Source organism: Geotrypetes seraphini, chromosome 2 (assembly GCF_902459505.1).
Source record: "Geotrypetes seraphini chromosome 2, aGeoSer1.1, whole genome shotgun sequence".
NCBI classification, from domain to species: domain Eukaryota; kingdom Metazoa; phylum Chordata; class Amphibia; order Gymnophiona; family Dermophiidae; genus Geotrypetes; species Geotrypetes seraphini.
The window spans coordinates 243,254,535-243,279,917 of record NC_047085.1 but is presented as its reverse complement, the minus strand read 5'-3'; the positions used below and the strand labels follow the sequence as shown (position 1 = coordinate 243,279,917).

The 25,383-nt window shown below is 42.5% G+C and overlaps 1 long non-coding RNA gene across 1 annotated transcript in view; it reads left to right on the top strand.

Moving 5' to 3' along the window:
* Positions 1-5,953: 5,953 nt before the first annotated feature.
* The window catches only part of LOC117353501, a 267,636-nt gene continuing 248,206 nt past the window's right edge, over positions 5,954-25,383 (top strand). The window contains exon 1 of the long non-coding RNA XR_004537958.1: positions 5,954-6,200. This is a non-coding gene — a long non-coding RNA (uncharacterized LOC117353501). The remainder of the gene's footprint in view (positions 6,201-25,383) is intronic.

The following is a 25,383-nucleotide window of genomic DNA, read 5'->3' as shown; positions in this document are numbered from 1 at the left end:
AGCTTAGGCCCAGGCCCCTCTGCATGTGCCGCTGTCCGACTCTGAAGACATCTCCACTGGCAGGCGCTGCCTCCTCCAATCACGCTGTGCAAGGCAGGAGCAATGTTTGTGATCTCAAGCCTCGTCCCGCACTGCTTCCTGAATGGCTGTCGTTCGAGAACTGATGGCAGTCAATCAGGAAGCGGTGCAGGGCAAGGCTTGAGATCGCAAACATCGCTCCTGCCCTGCACAGCATTATTGGAGGAAGCAGGGAGGGCAACGAGGGAGGTATTTAAGGGGGAGGATGATATATAGGCTGCCCCATTGTATAGGCCAATGTAGGTTTATCTAAGAGTTTTAAAACCTACATCGGCATTTCTGTTGCCTATATGTGGGGAAATACGGTAATGTCATCCACAGTGCAGGCTGTTCCAAAACTCAGAACAACAGTGTGGTCTCCTTAGCTCCTTAGTTTTGTTTTTCCACTCAGCTCAAGGGACATGAAAGAGAGCTGTCACATATTTTGTTGTTTTTCCATGTTTGGTTTATAAGTCTTTCTTTGGAAAATAAGGGCATACGGACCTTATTTTAGAGGTACTATTTGTATTTTGGACATTTGAAAACCCAGAATTTATACATCCATATTGCATGGATGTCTACTTCTTCATTTTATAAAGCTTGAATATGAATGTCTAAAGCAAATTTATATCCTCATGGCAAGGGAGCATTTTCTGAGTGTGTTTCGGGTGGAGTTAGGGAGGAGCCATATTATAGAAATTCAACTCCAATTTAAAAAAAAAAAAAAAAAAAAAAAAAAGAAAGAAGGATGGTGTTTAGATCTGGTACCCAGTATTAGAGAATGACACAGGGAAGGGTAATCATGGTTAGCCATGGTAAATCCACAGCAAAGAAAAAGAAACCAAGTTTTTAACTGCAGATGCAGGAGCAAAGCTTTTTACCACACTATGGGAATGATAAAAGGTTTTGCTTCCATGCTTACTGCTCCTTGTATCTTCTTTCCTCCCAGCATTCTGTTTGCTTTCTTTGAGGCTGTCACACACTGTGTTGATGGTTTCAATGTTGTGTCTACCATCACCCCCAGGTCTCTTTCAAGGTTGCTGACCCTTAGCAATATTCCCCCCATTTTGTAGCTGAACATGGGGTTCTTTTTCCCTACATGCATAACCTTTCATTTCTCTATTTTAAAACTCATTTGCCACTTTTTTGCCCACTCTTCCAGTCTCGTCAGGTCCCTTTGCAGGTCTTCACAGTCTTCTGTGGTTCTGACTCTGCTGCAGAGTTTGGTGTCATCAGCAAATTTAATGACCTCACATTTTGTCCCCGTCTCCAGGTCGTTAATAAATATATTGAACAGGAGCGGTCCCAACACCGATCCCTGTGGAACTCCGCTCGTGACCCATTGCCAGTCTGAGTAATGGCCATTTACTCCAACCCTCTGTTTCCTGCCTGCCAGCCAGTGTTTGATCCATTGGTGGACATCCCCTTGCACCCCGTGGTTCCACAGCTTCTTAAGCAGCTGTTCATGGGGTACCTTGTCGAAGGCTTTTTGGAAGTCAAGGTAAATGATGTCTATGGATTCTCATTTATCCATCTGGCTGTTTATTCCCTCAAAGAAGTACAGTAAGTTCGTGAGGCATGACCTTCCCTTGCAGAAGCCGTGCTGGCTCGCCTTCAGTTGTCCATTGTTTTCTATATGTTCTCAGATTGTGTCCTTAACCAGTGCTTCCATCATCTTTCCCGGGACCGAGGTCAAGCTGACCGGCCTGTAGTTTCCCGGGTCACCCCTTGATCCCTTCTTAAAGATGGGCGTGACATTTGCTATTTTCCAGTCCTCTAGGATCTCCCCAGTTTTTAAGGATAGATTACATATTTGGCGAAATGTTTCCGCTATTTTGTTTCTCAGTTCTTTTAGTACCCTTGGGTGGATGCTGTCCAGACCTGGTGATTTGTCGCTCTTCAGTCTGTCTATCTGTCGGAGGACATCTTCTCGTCTCGCCTCTAGTTGGACCAGCTTTTCATCTTGGTCTCCGTTTATGATCTCCTCGGGTTCTGGGATATTGGATGTGTCCTCTCTCGTGAAGACTGATGAGAAGAACTTGTTTAACCTGTCAGCTATCTCTTTTTCCTCCTTTACCACTCCCTTCCTGTCTCCATTGTCCAATGGTCCCACTACCTTCCTGGCTGATTGCTTCCCCTTCACATACCTGAAGAATGGTTTGAAGTTTCTTGCTTCCCCCGCCAATTTCTCCTCATACTCTCTTTTTGCTTTCCTAACCACTCGGTGACAGTCTTTTTGGTGCCTTTTGTGTTCCTTCTGGTTGTCCTTTGTTTGGTCCTTTTTCCATTTTCTGAAAGATTTCTTGTCACTTATCGCCTTTTTTACTGCATTTGTTATCCATGCCGGGTTTTTTGTTTGATTGTTTTTGCACCCTTTCCTAAATATGGGGACGTATAGGTCTTGTGCCTCGTGCACCGTGCCCTTGAGTAGGGCCCAGGCTTCCTCTACGGTCTCCATCTTCCCTGAGCTGTTGTTGATCTTTTTTCCCACCATTTTCCTCATAGCCTCATAATTTCCTTTTCTGAAATTGAGTGCTGTCGTTGTGGTTCTTTTCACCTTTGATGTTCCTATTTTTAGTTTGTACTGGATTATGTTGTGATCGCTGTTTCCTAGTGGTGCTATTACTACCACCTCCTTTGCGGGTCCCCCTAGTCCGTTGAGGATTAGGTCAAGAGTGGCATCCCCTCGTGTTGGTTCCGTGACCAGCTGTTCCATGAAACAGTCCCTCACCGCCTCTAGGAATTTTGTTTCTCTCGTGCAATTTGAGTGTCCAATGCTCCAGTCTATTCCAGTGTAGTTAAAATCCCCCATAACCACCACACTTCCACTGTTGCATACCTGCCTCAATTCGGCCTCCAGGTCCTGGTCGTTTGCATCTGGCTGTCCTGGTGGGCGATAGTACAGTCCCAGTTTAATGTCCGCTCCATTTCCTCCTGTCAGCTTAACCCATAGTGATTCCAAGCTGTCCGCCCTCACTGTTGTTTCCATCCTGGTTGAAGGAATGGAGTCCTTTATATACAGCGCTACTCCTCCACCCTTCTTGTGTGTCCTGTCCCTCCTGTAGAGTTTGTATCCTGGTAGGACCACATCCCATTTGTTGTCCTCGGACCACCATGTCTCAGTGATTCCAATTATGTCAAGGTCCTCCTTACTGGCTATAACTTCTAGCTCTCCCATTTTGGTTCTTAGGCTCCTAGCATTTGTATATAGGCAATTTAAGTCCCGGTTGGTTACCTTCTCTGTTGGTTCTCCTCGTGGTTTGGTGCTCCTGCCGATCCCCTCACGGGCTGCCAGTCCCCAAGCCTCGTTCTGTTCCTCCTCCTCCTGTGGTGTGTCTGTTTCGTCTTCGTCCCCCTCCTGCGCCAGTCCCCGAGCCTCGTTCTGTTCCTCCTCCTCCTGTGGTGTGTCTGTTTCATCTTCATCCCCCTCCTGTGGTGTGTCTATCCCATCCTCTGTCTGTTTCCCCATTTTTGGATATCCCTCTGGTACCGGCTGTAGCCTTCTTTTCCCGCTCTTTAGTTTTATTAGTTCCTTGGGCCCCTGCATTGCGTCCTTGGGTTTTTGTCCAAAAAATGTCCACTCAGTCTCGAGCCCTCTATCGCCTATTCCCGGTTCAGTATCCTTGTTTGATACTGTAGTCCGATGTGTCGAGGTCAGATCGACTGTCGGCTTTCCCCTTGTCATCAGTTTAAAGCCATGTCTATGCCGTTCTGGATGTAACATCTTTGTCCCAGCCGTGCTCAGGTGCAGTCCATCTCTCCTGTAGAGCTTGTTTTTCCCCAGGAAGGTTGTCCAGTTCCGTACAAAGTGGAAACCCTCTTCATCGCACCATCTCCTCAGCCATCCGTTTGTTGCAATTTAAATATAAAAGCACAACTGTTTGCGGCTTACACAGATGGAATTAGACTGAATTCATGGGGATGGATTGCAGACTGGGACAGAGTGTGCGGGGAGGGGGACAAGTTTTGTCCCTGTGTTATTCTCTTTCCAGCATATCCAGGTTACAGAAGAATGCTCTGATTGTGCAGCTCTCTGCTGGAGGGATTAAGGGAAGTCATCTCCTTAATTCACTAATAATTCCTGCCTCCCTCTCAAATGTAAAATTGGTAAGGGATACCAGGCTCTGTGACAGCTTTAGGAACTATGGATATTCAAGGTGCTCATTTTGTTTGTTTGTTTTTAATTAACTTCACCATGGTGTCATAAGCCCTTGTTGACGATCTGGGACATCTTTAAGCCTTTTTTACTAGCTTTCCAGGTCCAAATTGGAAGCTAGCACTTGTTTCTTGGAGCAGATGTAAAAGTCAATGGTACTTTTTTGATCTCACCCTTGCTATGCCACTGCCTCTGCCCATCCCCTGTGTCAGACCCATTTCCAATTCTCAGCTCCCATCTCCCACCTGTCCAAAGCCATTAAATTTGCTGCAGAGCAGTGAGCTCTTTTCTTCACTCCAGTCACTCTGGCCACCGGCACCATGTAAGACTTGAAGGTACAGAATTAATACTTCTTTCATTGCACATAAAACAGGAAATTAATTTTAATTTTGGCAGTTACACAGTGGCTGTAACCAGATTGTTAAAAAAGGAGCTCTTTGTACTGATGATTTAGAACATAAGAATTGCTGCTGCAAGGTCAGACCAGTGGTCCATCATGCCCAGCAGTCAAACCACGCGGCGGCCCCTAGGTCAGAGACCAGTGCCCTAACTGAGACTAGCCTTATCTGTGTACGTTCTGGCTCAGCAGGAACTTGTCTAACTTTGTCTTGAATACCTGGAGGGTGGTTTCCCCTATAACAGCCTCCGGAAGAGCGTTCCAGTTTTCTACCACTCTCTGGATGAAGAAGAACTTCCTTACATTTGTATGGAATCTATCCCCTTTTAACTTTAGAGAGTGCCCTCTCGTTCTCTCGACCTTGGAGAGGGTGAACAACCTGTCTTTATCTACTAAGTCTATTCCCTTCAGTATTTTGAATGCTTCTATCATGTCCCCTCTCAGTCTCCTCTTTTCAAGGGAGAAGAGGCCCAGTTTCTCTAATCTCTCACTGTACAGCAACTCTTCTAGCTCCTTAACCATTTTAATCACTCTTCTCTGGATCCTTTCAAGTAGTACTGTGTCCTTCTTCATGTACGGCAACCAGTGCTGGACACAGTATTCTAGGTGAGGGCGTACCATGGCCTGGTATAGCGGCATGATAACCTTCTCCGATCTGTTTGTGATCCCCTTCTTAATCATTCCTAGCATTTTGTTCGCCCTTTTCACCGCCACACATTAGGCCAGGCAGGTAATTGAAAGAAGCTGCTGGCACATGTTTTGGATAGGGCAGGGGTAGCTGGATTGATGCCAGCATCTGGGTCTCCTCATCTCCACCCCAGGTACATAGAAACCAATGTGTGAGATTTTTTTAGTGGCATATTCGAAGAGTAAACTCAAAGTCAGTATTTCCACCTCCTCTACAACATACATGTGTGAGCTGACTGCTCCTCTGATTCTGGGGATTTGAGGAGTGAGTGCGGGGGATATTGTACTTATCTCTCTATCCTAAAAAAGCACCTCTGAAGTACAATTATTTGAAATTTAGAACTTGGCTTTTTAATAGGCTTCTCTTGAACATGTAATTTTGTAAAATATAGCATTCACACATGCATTTACTAGAATGAATATGTTTAAGTTACAAAATCAGCTACTTCATGTTGTGACACTGAGTCTATGCCTGCTAGCTATGTCCCTCCAGAAGCATACACACATTCCATTTCTGAGTTTAAGGCACCTTTTCATCAGTCTGTAGATTTACCTGCAGCTACCACCAGAGGGAGCAGGCACACAATACTGACGTCACCACTCAGAGCATGTCCTGCTAGAACTTTTCTCTCTAAACATGTGGGGGAACTGACCAACTTAATTAGAAAGTTCCCTACACCTAATAGGGAGTGGTGTGCCTGTAGGTGGATGAACAGGCAAGCACACATTTTGAAGAGAAAAAGACTAGAGAGAGGCAGATGGACAGGCTTGAGAGCTCTGGAAGGGATTGTGTTGCCCCAAGCCATGGAACTAGGTCTGCCTGAGCAGACATCTCCTGAGATGGGAGCTCAGAGTGAGCAACTTATAGACATAGAGCCAGCTGGAGAATCTGATGAAATGGAGGTATGTTGCTCTATTAGAGCCAGCCATGAGAAAGTAGAGAGGTTTTGCAAGCTGTTTTTGGTTGTGGAACTATTTTTGAAAGCACTGTTAAGCTGGTAACCCCTGTGCAAAGTCTATAGGATTTTCAGAGGCAGAGAAAGTTTTTCTCTTGTTTTTTTTTTTTTTTTCCTGTGCTGTTTTGTTTTCCTTATTGTGTGTGAGTGGGGGTGGGGCATTTAAGAGTGAGAAAAATGCTTTGCAGTGGTGGGTTTAAGTGGGCTATTTTTGTTACAACTTTTTCCATCCAGTAGAGTCACTCTTCACCAGCAGTTAAACTGCTGGCAACCAACCAGTGTCCTAACACTGGAACGGGCTAGGCAAATTGCCATACAAGCCTGACTCATATCAAAGAGGAAATATTGCACTGTTGCATATGAAACTGTTCAGCTTATGAGCTGCAGGCTCGCTGGAGTCTAGAACTGCCCTAAACTTTCCAAGGGAACTGTTCCTGAGAGAGCTGGAGTTTGAACTGGGGAGGTTTTGAATTTGATTTGTTTTTGTTCCCTGCTGAGCCGAATCTGAAGCTGTCTTTTTCTGTTGAACATTATATTTTTGGCTTGAGAGCCATGTCTTGCTTTTCTTGTTTTTTTCCCTGAGGGTAATAAAGGGATAAGAACTGAAATACTGGTGGCGTGTGATTTCATGCTCACATGCCTTTTCCTGACTATTCCTATGAGGCCTAAATTGACTCCATAAGCTATTAATTGCTGTCATAGGTTACCCCACGAGCCATCGCCCTAAGGGGGCCTATGACAATGTATGAGTACTTCCACTAATGTGTAACATCCTCAGAGAATCTGTTCTTTTTTGCATGTGTTTTGTAATTTCTAATTTACCTTTATCCAAGGCGATTCACAATATCACATACACAATTTAAATTCATACATCTTAGAAAATCACATACATCAATAAGAGTCAAAGGATCGAACATCTTAACATATAAACAACATATACTTATACTATCTTAACATATAGATTGCATCTCAGCCATTCATCTACTAGCATTACCCTGCAATAGAGCAAAACAAATCTGGTAAACCACAAAGAAAGGATATTCAGAAAAATAGGATATTAGCTTAGGAAAATCTGAGCAAACAAATGGGTTTTAAGCAATAGCCTAGGAAGAGAGGACAATGGCACAACAGTAGTACAGTAAGCCTTTTATGAAATACTCGGGGGAATTTTAAACATCTTAACTTGAATGTCCCTTTTTTAACCAAGATGTGTACTTCTCGTCTTAAAGGAAGTAAAGATTTGAATATCACAAAAACCTCTAAAACACTCCATCCATAAAATACATAGTTCAAAAAATATGCTATTCAAAATAAATTCATACAAACTATAATTCTTGAAATGTTTTTTTTTTTAAGGAATTCATGGGCTGATTTAAAATTTTGAAGCAGCATATAGCTATGTCCTGATGCAGAGCTTTTGCTCGAAATGTGATTGTGTCGGCTTTTCTGTGGAATTTTAGGCCCTGTACTCTATTAAAAGGAACAGTGATTGCCAGATAAGTCTTATTTATATATGGGGTTTTTGAAAAGATTTATTTGCACAAAATAATGCTGGAGAATAAATGATCAAAGGTTGCTAAATAAACATTTTATAGAAAAATTGAGACTTAGGTGTAGCATCTAAGGCTGTGGGCACATAACATGACCGAGTTGCTTTGACAATGAGTAAGGGGGAAGAGGACTGGGTTTGAAGGAAAAAAAAAAAGATGGGGTTGGGCTATGAGGAAGAGTTTGCAGGAAGCAGGCTTAAAATGTGTTTTTGGCAGGATTTTTTGATTGGGATGGTGAGATGGAAGAGGGAAAGGTGAAGGGCAAATGGGGATTTTTTTTTGGAGTTCATATTTTGCTGTGCTCTGCAGGTTTTTGGGCTGGCGGAGGCTAGGTGTAATGGGGGACGGTAAAGCTGAATGCTGATGGTCTTACCTCGCTCTGAGAGGACAGTGACATTTCTGTCTGGGCCAGCGGAAATGCCATAGGAGGTTGTGTGAACTCTGGGCCATGTCTGTGAGTAGTTGTGCTGTTGTGGCTGTTTCTGGCTTCTTTGGGGGAGTCTCCAGGAGCTCTAAGTTCTATTTAAAGCCCCTATGGGTGAACTGGGCCAGTGTTTGTGGCAGCGAAGGTTCAGAGGAGTTTCTGGTGGTCAGAATGCGTCTGTGAGGTCATGTGCAGAATCCTGATGCAGTTGCTGCCTTCTGTGTTAGTGCTTGTGCGCTGCAAATAAGGTTTGGTCTCTGTGCTAGTAAGGGGGAGGGAGTGAGGTGTCAGGGTTTTTACTTTCATAAGACCTTGGAGAAGTGGAATGGCTTTTCGCTTGTCAAATGAGCAACACAAAGATACCCTGCTATTATTTTGGGATACAGTGGAAGTTGTTTTAAGGGGTGACATAATTTCATATGTAAGTGTCCAGAACAGATATCTCAACAAGAGTATCATAACCTTAGAAAGAGCACTCAATAAATCCAAATTTGCTTACAGTGGACAACACCCCCCCTACCAAAGAGCGTTTCTTGACCATTCAAGCTAAACTCAATGTGCTTGTGCACGATCGTAATAAGAAGTGGCATATATATTGAAAATCCCAATTTCAGAAACATGGGAACAAAACAGGGAAAATGTTAGCCAGCCTTACTAGAATCTGGAGGGGTAGGAAACTTGTGCTTTCCATTTGTAAAACTGATGGTACTCGGACCTGTAAGATGGAGAAAATAGCTAACAAGTTTCTTGAAAACTTTAAGGTAGCTTACAGGAAATAATAATAATAATAACTTTATTTTTGTATACCGCAATACCATGGCAGTTCAGAGCGGTTAACAACGGAAGAGACTGTACATTTAACAGCGATGTTACATACAAGACCGTGAAGTGGCATACAAGATAATAGAGTTACAGACAAGACATTCAGTTAAACTTGGCGTTCAGTTTATCTTGGACATTCAGTTAAACTTGGCGTTCAGTTTATCTTGGACATTCAGATTAACTTAACAAGTCGGGAGAAGTCAGGTAAATCCGGAGGCATATCAGCGATCAAGGCAGGGATAACAAGGTAGGGGGAAGTCAGAGAAATTTATCAAAGAGATAGGTTTTGATTGATTTCCTGAAAGTTTGGTAGGAGGGAGAATTAGAGATTGTAGGGTCATGAAATGGTTAACTGTTGTTTAAAATATTGCTCTGGTCTACATAGCTGAAGAAAGTGTACAATCTATTGACTTCATCTGCCTAAAATGTATATCCCTACCTTACCACATTGTAAGCTGAATAGATAAGAGTTTGAGCCATGATGTACCCTGCCCTTCTGTGAGGGTGGTCAGGCATTTATTCCATTTGCCTGCTTGGAATGCTAGAGAGCTGTCAAGGAATCTCTTTTAGATGCAGCCCTTTAGGGATGGGAAGGCAAACCGGTATGCATTTCGTGTGCGAGTGGGGCCTGAAAATTCAAAGTGTTCCTACAGATAGATTGGGGAAGAGCCTGTTAAGGTTTTGAAGCAGAGGCAAGCAAATTTGAAGATGATCTTTGCCTCCATCAGTAGCCAGTGCAGTTTTTTGTAGTAAGGACTTACATGATCAGATTTTTTGACATCGTAAATGAGGCAGACGGCAGCATTTTGTACAATTCTCAGGTGTTTAATGGTTTTCTTAAAGGATCCCAGGTATATAATGTTGCAATAATCTAAGATGCTTAAGATTAGTGATTGGGTCAACAGTCGAAAGGAGAGGAAGTCAAAGTAGCATTTGATGGTGCGAAGTTTCCAGAGGGTACAAAAGCATTTTTTAACCTGAGCGCTAGAATGGTCTTTGAAGGTCAGGCATCGGTCCAGAATGACTCCAAGGATTTTGATAGTGGGGTTGATTGGGTAGTCAAGCCCATTTAATTTCAGGGATGTATTTGTTAGCTTATAGGTAGGACTTGCCAGGAAAATTGTTGTTTTTTCAGGGTTCAGTTTTAATTTGAATTGTGTGGTCCATTGTTCTATCTTGGTGAGGACGGAAGAGGTGAATTGTTCCGTCTCATGTGTCAGCGAGGTTAAGGGAATGATAATTGAGATGTCATCTGCGTATATATATGATTTCAGATTTAAGTCACATAACATACGTCCCAGAGAAGTCATGTAGACATTGAATAGAGAAGGGGATAGGGGGGAGCCCTGAGGAACTCCAAAGGGATTGCACCAGGATAGGGAGAAGGTTCCGTTACAGTGAACCTGGTACATGCGGTTTTTTAAGAATCCTGTGAACCAGTTTAGTACCTGTCCAGTGATGCCAGTGGAGTCGAGGCAACTGAGCAGAATGTCATGGTCAACCAGGTCAAAGGCACTGCTCAAGTCAAATTGAAGTACCAGGGCGCTTTTTCCCAGTGAGAACAGGTGGAAGAGGTAATTGGTCAGTGAGGCTAATGGTTATGAATGAAGATGATGCCTTGAAATACTTTCCTTCACTAAAGGAAGAATTTTGTCTTTCTGTGATAGATCAATTTGCTTATATACAATTGCATCATTATATTCTTCATCTCCCAATAACCTCATTGACTGTGGACACACAGGAACTGTTATCGATGGCATTCACTTCTCAAGAGTGTGTTACCTTGAGATTTCATCATTTGCATTTAAAAGAGCATTCTCTAACAATGGACTTTGCAATTTTGCTTGACAAATGGTATCGGGATTTGCTGATTTCACTCCCAGAGGATATGCTTTCTAGTGCAGTCACCAAGCTGAAATCACTTAGATTCAACATATCTTTATGGGAACTACAATACAAAATAATTTGGAGATTTTGCATTGTTCTGGATAGAGCTCATCATTTGCATATTGTGGCCACAGCCTCCTGCCCAAAATGTGGGCACTCAGAGGTCTCCTTGGGGCACATGCTCTGGACTTGCACTAATATCGAGGCTTTATGGAAACATATTTTTCATTTCATCTCGGATATCTGGCAAGTCTCCATCACCACATCAGTTTCTGTAATTTGATATATTACCGAGACTGAAACTCAGAAAGAGGAGACTGAATCAGTTTACAAAATGTTCAGTCCTAGTGCTATTATGCATCATATTGCATTAGTGGATCTTGCCTGATCCTTCCACACAGCAGCTATGGCAAGCATACATAATTCAATTTGTAATACTGACTTTTCCTCACCACATGGTCAGTTGTTCCAGACAATTCTGGAACACATTAATACCTTTGGCCTGTAGTTGAATTTATAAATGTTCTGATGTGCAGAACTTGATTGGTTTATTATGCAATTTCTGGGAAGTAAATAGAGGGATAAATGAAAATGATGTATTTGTTGAACATTATACTAGATTTCAACCTATCAGGTACTGTGTATGTTCAGCAATAAAAAAAGATTTAAACAATTTTTTTTTCCTTATATGGAAAGCATAATTTTGTTCTCCCTGATTACTCCAGGTATTCTATGCAAAAAAGAAAAAAAAAGGGGGGGGGGATTTTATGGACATAAATAGAGTCCAAGAAGCATACAGACAAATATGGGGAAGCTTCTGTTTGTCCTGGGATCAGTGGCTTGGAATGTTGCTACTAGTTGGGTTTCTGCCAGATATTTGTGACCTGGACTGGTCACCTTTGGAAAAAGGATACTGGGCTAGATGGGCCATTGGTCTGACCCAGTATGAGGGGAATTCATTACAGTGTTCTCCACAGAAATTTTTTCCAGCCGGGTGGTAATGTAATGTAATGTAATTTATTTCTTATATACCGCTAAACTCCGTTAGGATTCTAAGCGGTTTACAGAAAAATAGACAATAGGGTGCATTAAAATTATAAGTAAAATAGGTACTCAGAAATTCCCTTACTGTCCCGAAGGCTCACAATCTAACTAAAGTACCTGGAAAAATGACAATTAGTAGAGTAATGAAGAAATAAAATAGAGAATAGATGAGAAAAATAAGAAAATAAACATTCTAATAAGATTACAATGATCTAAAGGACTTTGAAAGGTTGAAAAAAGAGGGGAGATAAGAATAGATGCAGAGGGAGAACCGTTGAAGCAATAGAATTCTGGGGAAATTTAAATGAAATTTGAATGATAAAATAAAACAAAATAAGTGGTAAAACAATAAGAGAGATTAAAAAATATATCATAAACTAAAAAGAATTGAAAATAAAATCAAAACAGTCAAAACTGAAGTCCAGCTTGAACGGGCCCCCGAGCCGACCGTTGGTCCGATGGCCGGACTGCAGCCCTCCTCCGTCGGCTCTCCCCTGCTGGAATGGGGGAGGAGCAAAGACAGTGTCGGGTGCCCCACTGGAACGGGCCCCCAAGCCGACCGTTGGTCCGATGGCCGGACTGCAGCCATCCTCCGTCGGCTCTCCCCTGCTGGAATGGTGTTAGATGGTGTTACAGGATTTGGTTTTGGTCTTTTACTTTTCCCATCTGTAGCAAATACAGTATCCAATGTAAGTTGTTTTCTTGAAACCATCTGAAATCACTTTAGTTAAACTGAAGGGATTAAATAGTTATAAAATCTTTAGTGAGAATGTCCAGGGAGAGCAGCTCTGCACTCAAACTGCCATCCTCCTCGCCTCCAAGTTCCGGGTGGTATGAAAAAGTAGCCAGGTGAGGCGGGATGGGGAAATTTGGTAGTGAGGAAAATTAACCCCCTCTTTTACTAAGGTGCGCTAGCATTTTTAGCATGCCCAAACCCCCACTTTACACGGGAAAACTAACGCCAGCTCAATGCTGGCGTTAGTGTCTAGTGCATGTGGCACTTCTGCGTGCGCTAAGCACACGCTAAAACCACTATCGCAACTTAGTAAAAGGAGCCTTAAATATGTACTATTTTTATTAGTTAATTATTATTATTTTCCAATGCTCAATATGACTTCTTTTCTTAAGGTTTGACACTTGTGCCAGAATATTTTTACTAAATTTAAGAAGTATCCAATTCTAGAAGGGAACCTCTTTCAAATGGTATAGAGGTTTAAAAAAGGGAAAGGCATTGAAGTCATTAGGTTCAATCTAGTCATTTATTTCTGTATGAATTTAAACAACTTAAAAAAGAGATAAATATAGCTCATTCAGTCATACAAGAAATGGCTCTACAGCAGGGGTGCCCACACTTTTTGGGCTTGCAAGTTACTTTTAAAATGACCAAGTCAAAATGATCTACCAACAATATAATTTAAAAAAAACACAAAGCACACTGTACGCAGAGAAAATGTTAATTATTTATATTCCGTGGGTTTTCAAAGAGGTCAAGGCGACTTTATGCAATGTCACCTCAGGAACAACTATACAAAAACAGACAAATATACCCCCTCCCTTTTTACTAAACCGTAATAGCGGTTTTTAGCGCAGGGAGATGCGCTGAATGCCCTGCGCTACTCACGATGCTCATAGGCTCCCTGCGCTAAAAACCGCTATTGCGGTTTAGTAAAAGGGGGCCATAGTGCAAAATATACACAGCAGATTTAAATTCTCAAAACGGACACATTTTGATCACTAAATTGAAAATAAAATCATTTTACCTAACTTTTGTCTGGTGATTTCATGAGTCTCTGGTTGCACTTCCTTCTTCTGACTGTAAATCCAATATTTCTTTCTTTCTGCCCTTCCCCTTTTCTTTCTGTCTCTCTTTCTCTCTCCCCCCTGCCTGCCTGTCTTTCTCTCTCCTGCCTCCCTCTTTATTTCTGCCTTTCTTTTTCTCTCTCTCCCCCTGCCTGTCTTTCTTTCTCTCTCCCCCTGCCCCCCCTCAAGCCATCACGCCAATTTCTCCACTTCCCTGATTCTTTCCCAACCCCCTAAGCCACCACGCCGATTTCTCCCTGGTGCTTCCCTGAGGCAGGCCAGGCACATACAAGCGCTGGACTCACACGACTTCATCTCTGACGTCAATTCTAATGTTGGAGGAAGTTCCAGGCCAGCCAAGCAGCGATTAGCTGGCCCAGAACTTCCTCTCCCCCTATATGCGCTGACATCTCTCCCCCCTCCATGGTCTAGTAGCTCCTTTCCTTTCCCTCCCTCCCAGATGGTTTTGGCATCTTTTGCCTCTTCTCTCCCTGGTCTTCCTTCTCCCCACTCTCTCCCCAATTGAGTGCAGCAGCACTTCTCTTCCCCTCCCCAATTGGGTGCAGCATCAGATTTTCTCTCCCCCCCCAATTGGGTGCACCAGCTTTTCTCTTCCCCCTCCCCCCCAAAAAAAAAATTAGGTGCAGTAGCAGCAACATTTCTCTTCCCATCCCTCCCAGTTCACACACCCGTCGGCAGAGTCGCTAGGCAAGTTGCAAGCTTCCCTCCATCGCTGACCTATCTTCCATAGGTCAGCGACAGAGGAAAGCTTACAACTTGCTGCTTTTATTTGCATCGGGCCTTCCTCGTTGCCAGGTCCTGCCTACTGTTTCCACAAAGGTAGGACCCGGCAGCGAGGAAGGCCCGAAGCAAGTAAAAGTAGCAAGTTGTAAGCTTCCTTCCGGGACTCTAATGTGTGCCTGCCGGCTTCCCTTCTCTTCCCTCTGAAACCGTAAATTACGTCCCGTGGGGGGGGGGGGGAGAGAAGAGAAGTTTCTGGCAATCTGATAATGTCAAAGAATGTATGCACCAAATTAGAAAGTACTTAATCTCTGGCCATCTCGTGCTGCAGCATCACTAATTTACCCCAAAAGTGGCAGGCATCACTCGGTTAAATGAGAGGGCAATCAGCTTATTATAGAGTAACAGCTGCCCCTCAGACCTGCTCCACACAAGTTCTAGGCGACTACCGTATTTTGGAAAGGTCAGGTCAAGTTATAGGTTTACATTGAAAACAGCCCTTTCTGCCAAACTCACTGAAAGCTTTGAACCCCCACCCCCAAGCAAAGGCCATTTAGAGAGAGGGCAGAGAGTCCCTCACTTCGCTTGTTCTTCATATCGTGCTTCTGGGCTGTCACCAGCTCCTGCTCAATCTTTTTCCTAAGTATTCTGTTTCTTGGACAACATTTCCTCGGCCTCCTGCAGTAGGCCCACAGCCTTCTGCGGCGTTGGAGCCCTGCGGCTCTGGGAAGAGCCTCCAGTGCCCTTGAAAAGTTTTGTCAGTTTACTCATCTCTCCTCAGTATCATTGCTGGCATTAACCACAGATGTTACAGAACCCGAACGCAAAGACCACAAGTCTTTTACCGCCTTGACTGTAAGACAAACCCACTGAGGAGAACCTGAATGGCCAAGTGACTTCCGGAACAGAAGCAACACCTGTGTGGCCATACGATGATATCAGACAAGGAGTAGGTTCTGCCAGGTCACGCGCCTACAACTTGAGCGGGAGGGGTGTGCCGGCTCTCTCTCAGCGGTAAATTACTCACGCGCTGCATCAACCTGTCAAGCACGGTTTTCATGGTATTGCCGCTTAATATTAGTGAAATTCCAGTCCAAACATCGGATTCTCAGGATTTTTCCAGAGGAATTAAATCATCTTTTTTATATTTCCGCTGCTGCTAGCTGGGCGGTCATCTAAATTAGCCGGGAGGAGCGCCCGGCTAAAAGGCCCTGGGGAGAACACAGCATTAGCATATCATTATATTGATCTAGACTGTTGACTCTCTTGATGCAGGTCATTCAGGCCGAAACATGTATATGTCGAGTCTCTATGTGAATGAATAAAAAATTGTGTAACACAGAGGTCGCCTTCGCTGTTTTTTTCCATTTCTCTGATACATTCAGCAACTTAATTTAGCAAGAAGCTACTTTTTAAGATGCTGGACTCCCTGTTTGTAGTCCAGAAATTAGTGGTGGAACAAAAAATGTATAGAAAACCAACCCAACATCCATTATGTTTGAGGACTGGGGGGACCTTTAAAACCAAAATTGCTGGAAAATCACCAAGCACTTTAAACGTCTTTACTTCGCCACAAACAAAGGCAAGAGAATCTATTAATCTCCTTCCAATAGGCATGTATGACAATTTACTACCTTGCAAACAGAAGCTGTCAGCATGATACCTTCTAATCTTTTTTTGGGGTGCTGCTAAAGCTGATGGTAAAACATATATTTATAATGGAACAAGTTATTTTTCCCCTATTACATTTTGCTGACTAAATTTAATTGAAAGGTTGGCATGGACTAGCTTGACAATTTGGCAGGTTTTCTTTCACTTATCCAAGCAGCACGACTGACATGACAGAAAGTCACAACGTGACACTTCTGTGTTCCTATGTTTTTCAAGTTTCTAAAGCTGAGAAAAGATCAATTGCTACACCACAGTGTGTAGGTTAACAAGGATGGGTACTATTTTACCAATTATTGTTCCTTTAAAAATATTTTGGACCTTTTGTAATATATAATAACTACAAAATGAGACCATGGGAAGGGTTTTATTTTATTTTATTTTTTACTTTTCACTTAAAGGATGCATGGGGAAAGTATCAAAACAATATAGAAGTGCAAAATCTTTCAGCACTTTTCATTTTGCACAATTTTCTACAAGGAAAACTTTATTTTTGAAAATTGCCACTTGAGATTTTTATCTGTTAGATTTTTTTTTTTTTAATCTGCTGATACATTTTTAATCCAGTGGCATAACTGCTCTGGGTCTGCCTTTTTATCCTGGCAGGTAAAAATATGTGTTTTACCAATTCCGATGTATTACCTGATGAAAGAGCAAACAATTTTCAGTTTCCTTACACATGTAAATAGTTGTTTACTTGGATTAATGACATTTATAAAAGGATCTAAAGCAGAAAACACCTCATTAAAATGAGGTGTACAAAAATTACTACCCTATGGTGTTTAAAAAAAACAGCCTTAAAGTCAGCTTTTACAAGATCAGAGATTTGCAGTGCCAAAACAATAATCTAAATCTAAATAATGGGCAATTTTTAAGGGGAGGCCCTGTAATGAGGTCAACTGAGGTGGCGGCCTCAGGCGGCACTTTTGAGAGAGTGGCATATTGCTGCTGACCAGACAACCTGTTGGATGGCTTTCTCTGCTGCTCCTCTTCCTGGCATCTAATCTTTTCAAACACACACATACACACACACCGTGTCTACCTTCAGATTTGTCAGTGGCAGCAGTAATTTCACAGAGCTGCCCTACAGAACTCGACCTTTCTCTCCACGGTGGCCTGCTGCAGCGGAAACGGGAAGTTGTCAGAGAGGGCACATAGCAGTGGAGAGAAACGCTAGGGTTGGCAGGGCCACTCTTTGAAATCACTGCCGCCGCTGACAAGTCTAAAGGTATAGGCAGGTGGGGGGGGGGAGAAAAAAATGCCGAGGGGGGAGAGGGTAAAAAGATTAGATGCTGGGAAGGAGAACAGCAGCGAGAGGTAGGCTGGCCAGCAGAAAGATGCTTCTTCAGAAGTGTCCGATATTGGACTTGGGGGCAGTGGCATATCAAGAGGTGGGGTGAGGGGAGGAATGTTCCACCCTAGGTTCAGCTCATAACAGGGTGCTTCAAGAGCCATCATCGTGATCACCTTCTGGCAGTGGCAGCATTCACAATTCGCTGCTCTGCCAGCGTTGGGTCTTCCTCTCTGCTGGGTCCTTCCAGGCAGAAGGGAAAGTCCGAAGCCAGCAAAACTACAAATTGTGAAGGCTGTGTAGCCAATAGAGGAGGAGTGACAAAGAGAGTGGATGGAGAGCAAAATGCTACACCCAATTAGGGAGAAAGAGAAAGGGATGGAGGGAAGGAAGACCAGGGAAGGGAGAGAAGAGAAAAGAAAGATACCAGCTAATGGGTAAAGGAGGGAGAAAGGGAAAAGAAGGAAAGAAAGAAAGGAGATTCCAGACTATGGAGGGGGATGGAGAGATGCCAGGGCATGGGGGGAGGGGAGGGAAGGGAAGGAGACAGAGATGCCAGACCAAGGGAAAGGAAGGAGAAGCTATGCCAGATCATGGAGGGAGACATGGAAGGAAAGGAGAGGAGAGAGATGCCAGGGCATGGGGGGATGGAAGGAAAGGAAATGAGATAGAAATGCCATACCATGGGGTGGAATGGGAATGAAGGAAGGAAAGAAAAAGAGAGTGATGCCAGAGCATAGGGGAGGGGTGGAGACAGAGAGAGAAAAATGGAAAGGGGGTGAAGCTAAAATGAATCATGTACAAATGAGAGAAGGGGCACAGGATAGACAGTGTATGGAAAGGGCATAGAAAGAGGGAAGATGCCATATGGAACAGAGAGAGAGGGCGGACAGTGGATGGAAAGGGTATTAACTGAAATATGTTAGCTTTGGGAAATATTAATTGTAGATGTCTTTGTACTGCATTGAGTACAAAATATGGAGCCCCTTTTCAGGTTTTGTGGAGAGCTTTGTGTTGCTATTGCTCAGATAACATGAAAATCAGGATTTTTTGGGGGTATGGTGACTTCCCAAAGAGAAATATTCTAGCTCTGTTAAACTGAGCTTTTCTTTTGCTTTCTTTCTTATTTTGCTCCTTGTGTTTGAGCATCAACTATCTCCTTTGTGTTTTTGCTGATAAAGCAGGTTAAAGTATGTGTGGTGAGAAACATTTGAGTTTGTCTGGCAGGATCTATTGTTTTGCTTTAAACATAGGTGACTGGGCCTAAAAGGAGTTGTGTGTCAGGCTCTACTGTCATTTACTGTGTTACTGAAGCTACTACCCTCTAAGAAGCTGCTGTTAAAGGCAGCTGGCCAATCTTGCCTAATACTCAGGGCAGCCCTTTCCCCACCCCTATTTTGGATGCCCCTAGTGGGGGGGGGGGAAGCGTGGCGCCAAGCTCATTCCTTGCCTCAAGCAGCAGATTGGCCTGAGCTGCCCCTGCACACAGCTGTTATGACATTATGGAGGAATAACCTCATGGTTACTGCAATGGCCTGAGAACCAACAGAACTGAAAGCAGTCTTTTCCTTGCTTTCCTGTTTTAAATGGCGTTCTTTTTTGTTTCTTGTTCTAATATATTTTGTACAATGGGCTGTTGATAAATTGAAGTGCGGTTATAACTTTTAATAAACATACTGCAGCTTCTTCTAACTTTGGACATTGTGTTTTACTAAATGGCTGTAGAGCTTTATACTGCAGGCCGGCAAGCTAAATGCTGATGTTCATAGAATTCCTATGAGTGTGGGAGTATTTATCTTGCTGGCCCAGAGTAGAAAACTACCACCATTTGGTAAATGGAGTCCTTAAGCCTCTGTTGCCCCAGGTATAAAATAAGCACCAGTATATAATATGTAAACTGCTTTGATTGTAACCACAGAAAGGTGGAATATCAAATCCCATCCTTTTTCCCTTTCTTTTATGTCCATAAGTATTATTTACTGGTGGAATTCATAGTGGTCTTCAAAGTGAAAACATGAATATATGCATCCAGTGCCGGTTCAAGGGACGATAGTACCCTGAATTAACATTTGCATTGGTGCGCTCCCTCATCCATAAACCCTCACTATCTCAAGTCTTCTGCCAACCCAATGCTGGTGATAAAGATCATTAAAATCCTGAATCCCAATCCGGCATCTCTTCCTCCCCACCCACAGAGGGGAGGGATGAAAAAGAGAGAGATGCCAGACTGGGATTTTTGGCACTCTTTTATCACCAGCGAACTGGCCAAGACCTCCCCTGGTTCATAGGTTGAGCCAGCCCTGTATGCATCTTTCCTCTTTGAAATCACTTGTATCTGTTTTTTCTGTTAGTATCTTTTCCAATTAACATATATGAAATATAAAAAAATATGAGTTGCAATCCTCGTGGAATATTTCTGCTAAATTCAGGTAAAAGTATACACATTGTGGAATCTTCATACAGGGTGGACAATTTTTCCTGTTAGAATGGCTTGGAAAATTAGTACTCTCAAAAAGACAGTAGCCTTCTACATCAGTTATTTCAGGGGTTTACTCTCTAGTCTACAAAGACAATTGTTTTGTAATTATGCAAACTCTTGAGTTTAAAAAAAAAAAAAAAATAGAGATCAAGATGACAGTATGATGTGGCCATGTTTTCCTGCATGCAAATAAGAGATTAACATTCATACCTTCCTTTCTTGAAAACAGCATGAAACTTGGAACAAAACTGAGGATTTTTGAACCAGGAATTTAAAACACATAGAGCCCCCATTTTGCATAGGATGTCAAGGGGACAATTGAAATGTCCAGGTCAGAATATTCAGTTTCCCTGGTAATTTACAAAATGCTTTGCCAAACCCAGAGCCTTTTATAGAATACTGTATGTGGGACACAGCAAATAGAATCAACCAGGGAAGTTGAGCCAATGTGCCCACAGATAAGGAGTTTCGAGCTTTGGTGCTTGCAGCTCACTCTTATAAAGACTTTAGATCTCAACTAAAAACCTATCTATTTGCTAAATATTTGATCAACTAACTTCATCCTGTTTATTATGATTTTCATTAGTAACCTTTTGTAAGCCACGTTGAACTTGGTCAACACAGGGGATTGCGAAGAACTGCAACGTGACATAATCGGGCTCAAGGAATGGGCATCGACATGGCAGATGAGGTTCAACGTGGATAAGTGTAAAGTGATGCATGTAGGTAACAAAAATCTCATGCATGAATACAGGATATCTGGGCGGTATTTGGAGAGACCTCCCAGGAAAGAGACTTGGTAGTTATGGTTGACAAGTCGATGAAGCCATCCACACAATGTGTGGCGGCGGCGAAAAGGGCGAACAGAATGCTAGGAATGATAAAGAAGGGGATCACAAACAGATCGGAGAAGGTTATCATACCGCTGTACCGGGCCATGGTGTGCCCTCACCAGGAGTACTTCATTCAGCACTGGTTGCCAAACATGAAGAAGGACATGGTACTACTTGAAAGGGTCCAGAGAAGAGCAACTAAGATAGTTAAGGGGCTGGAGGAGTTGCCGTACAGTGAAAGATTAGAGAAATTGGGCCTTTTCTCCCTCGAACATTGAGAGGGGACATCGAAACATTCAAGGTACTGAAGGGAATAGACTTAGTAGATAAGGACAGGTTGTTCACCCTCTCCAAGGTAGGGAGAACGAGAGGGCAGTCTCTAAAATTGAAAGGGGATGGATTCTGTATGAACGTAAGGAAGTTTTTCTTCACCAGAGAGTGGTAGGAAACTGGAATGCTCTTCCGGAGTCTGTCATAGGGGAAAACACCTTCCAGGGATTCAAGACAAAGTTAGACAAGTTCCTGCTGAACCAGAACGTACTCAGGTAGGGATAGTCTTAGAGTGCTGGTCTTTGACCAGAGGGCCGCCATGTGAGCGGAGTGCTGGGCATGATGGACCACTGGTCTGACCCAGCAGCAGCAATTCTTATGTTCTTAACAGGCACTATGTTATGTTATGTTATGTTATGTGTTATGTTATGAAATAGATGTTCCTGATGTAGACTTAATTGGTAATTCGATGAAGTAATCCACAGAAGTAATGAATGAGCAGGACCCAACACAGTCCATGTTTCAACCAACATATTTTCCTCAGGTGTCCCAATAAAGTTCTTTCAGTGGATTTGATGACATAAAACCATGTGCACAGTTTGGGTCTGCTCAAAGAGTGTTTGGAAGACATGTTGGTCAAAACACGGATCTTGTTGGGTCCTCCTCATTGATTACTTTTGTGGATTACTTCATTGAATTACTAATAAAGTCTGTATCAGGAATATCTGTTTCCACAGCATCTTTTTGTTTTAGACACTGGCAAATATACATGTGGTGATAGTATGTACAGCTAAAGAAATGATATTGTTTATTGTGAACTTCTATACCTCTACTAATGACTGGGGAGTTAATTCAGAGCAGTTTGCATGAGCTTCTGCAAGGTGTTACAATACATGGTCTCTATGCAGAGTTACAGGGGCTTCTGTAATGGTGTTACAAAACAGAGTATTAATAGCTCCATAATTATGGCACAATCATCCTACTTATGTTACTGGCACATCGGTCATCCTACTCATATGTGTATGTTCATACCAAATCAATCATCCTACCTATATTCACATCTAGCATTAGGTTTACTATTGCAGCTAAGTCCATAATATTTACACACTTTCTAAGGCGTTTGGCCTATTCAACTAAATATAGTAATTATACATGTACACTTCTCCCTCCTTATCCGCAGGGGTTAGGTGCAGAGCCGGAACGTGAAGTGTGAAAAACTGCTAATAACTTTTCGGCCAGCTCTGACCCATCCCCACCTTCCTCCTGCTCCCCGGAACCTTACCTGGTGGTCTAGTGGTGAAGTGGGTCAGGAGCGATCTTCTTATGCTCCAGCCCCATGCAGAGCCATCACCAAAATGGCTGCTGTGAGTTCCCGTTATAGTCTCAAGACTACAATGGGAACTCGCGGCAGCCATTTTGGTGATGGCTCTGCACGGGGCAGGAGCATAGGAAGATTTCTCCTGCCCCGCTTCATCACTAGACCACCAGGAGAGGTTCCGGGGAGGCTCAGACGGCTAAAAAATAGCCCAAAAAAGGAAATTGTAAAAAAAAATAAAAAAAAATTGCAAATAACCAAATCCATGGATATTAAAACCGCAGATTCGGAGGGAGAAGTGTATCTGTATTGTGTTTTATGTTTATCTTTAAAGTATTATCTTCCTTAGAATCTAGTTTTCTGGGTTTAGTGGTAACGTGAGTAAGGGTGAGCCATGGAGCCAGGTAAGACAAGCCACCTACACTCAGCAAGTTATGATGATTGCAATCAATATTTATTTTTTAAAGGTGTCTTGTAAGGACTCCTGTTCACTTCACATGAAGAGAGGAAGGAATACTCAAAGCTAATTCTGTAGTGTCCTTGGTTGGTTTGTTCCTGCAAGGCCACAGCATACATGAATGTCTCAGGGTGCTGAGGCTCTAGCTTTAACCACTATGCCACACTGCAACTGATATCCAAAATCTACCATTAAGCAAACTCTCTGCATTCACCATCCTAACCATACAAGATATTAAAAAAACAAATAAGAACATAAGAATAGCCTTACTGGGTCAGACCAATGGTCCATCAAGCCCAGTAGCCCATTGTCATGGTGGCCAGTCTAGGTCACCCAAGGAGTAGCAACATTCCATACTACCGATCCAGGGCAAGCAGTAGCTTCCCCCATGTCTTTCTCATACAAAATATGAACATAAAAGGATCACTTCTTGAGAGTATTCCCCCTATCCTTCTAAAACATTACTTTACAATTTTTGGATCATTTAGACCAGAGGAAGAAGGTCCTTCTAGTATCCCTAGACCTTCCAGCCACCTTCGATACCACGGATCATCAGCTCCTTCTCAATAGACTGGCTTGACTGACTCATAAGAACATAAGAACACTCTCTGGTTCTCCTTATTCTTCTCAGATCATAACTCCAGAGTTGTTGTAGGACAATCTTCTTCTGATCTCATTAAACAAGACTATGGCAAACCCCAAGGATCAATACTCTCCCCCCTTCTCTTTAACATTTTCACATCTCCTCTTCTTGGTTCTCCTCATTCTTCTCAGATCGTAACTCCAGAGTTGTTATAGGACAATCCTTCTGATCTCATTAAACAAGACTATGGCAAACCCCAAGAATCAATACTCTCTCACATCTCCTCTTCTTACAATTGAACAATCAATTTAATTCACTGTATACGCTTACGCAGACGATATTCAATTACTACACCCAATTAATCCTACTGACCAACAGGATATCCAAGAAATAAATATTAAACTCAAAAAGATTAATCAATGGCTCACTAGCAACATGCTTTTCCTAAAACCTTCTAAATCCACTGGAATTATTTTCTCTGGAAACAACAATGAACATCCAATTTCCCCTATATGTCTCAAATCCACTCCAATCCAGTGAACTAACTCTGCCAAAATTCTAGGTGTCATAATTGACGACAAATTGACCTTTCATTTGCAGATCAGTTCAGTAGTTAAAAAAAAGCTTTTATAAATTAAGAATAATAATATCAATCTCTAACTTATTAGAGCCTTCATCACTTAATATTCTTCTGCACTCATTAGTTATATCATAACTGAACTATTGTAATTCATTATACCTCCAAATCACTGAAAATACCGCCATTAAACTAATACATAAAGCTAAAAAGTTTGATCATGTTACACCCCTTTTAATAAAATCACAATGGCTATCAGTTTCCCACAGAATCACCTATAAAATCCTACTGCTTACATTCAAACCAAAAATCTCACATACTCCAGGATTCATCGACAAACTACTCATCCCCTACTGCTTTTCAAGAACACTTAACTCCAGTAACCAATTTCTCCTACACGTCCCTTCTTTAAGACATATTTTCTATAATACTATTTGGAAATAATATTCTCAGTTACTGCCCCTACCCTTTGGAACTCTCTTCCACTAAATTTAAAACAAACTTAAAAACTTTCTTATTTAAGGATTCTTATGACCTTTGGCATCCCTTCTCCTCCCGATTCCAAAAAAGGAAGAGCATAGCTACCCCTTCCTAATGTGCCATCCATTTTTGTTCTTCTGTTCTATTTCAATTGTAGTTCAGCTCTCCTCTCCATTTGTTCCAGTATGTCGTGTTACAATGTATGTCCAGTTATAATCCCACTTAGATAGCTATTATAAGCAATATATCAAATTTTAATAAACTTGGAAACTTGTGGCAAAGTGATATGTTTAATTACTCTCAGTTACTTCTATTAAAGCCATTAAATGTACATATTTTTGCCTTCACTTTTTTATTTACTCTTGTACATGTGTTTATCATTGTAAAAGGGAAATTAATGTTTAGTGTACCAATATCAACACTGGGATGCACTCTTGCTCCCAGGCACAACCAAAAAGCAGAATAGTCCAAATAGAACATAAGAAATGCCTTCACCGAATCAGACCTTAGGTCCATCTTGTCCGGCGACCTGCACACGCGGAGGCTAAGCTAGGTGTTCCCTAATGGACACCTTGTTCACCCGTATCCCACAATGTGATTTGCAAGAAGGTGTGCATCCAACTTGCCCTTGAATCCCAGAATGGTGGTCTCTGTCACAACCTCTTCCGGGAGTGCATTCCAAGCGTCCACCACTCGCTGTGTGAAGCAGAACTTCCTGACATTAGTCCTGAGTCTGCCGCCCCTCAGTTTCAGTCCTCTTGTTCGAGTCACTTTTGACAATGTGAATAACGAAGTTTCTTGCTCTATTTTGTTGAAACCTTTTAGTATTTTAAAAGTCTCTATCATATCCCCTCGCAGCCTTCCTTCTGGAGGGTGAACAATCCCAATTTTTCGAGGCTTTCTTTGTAG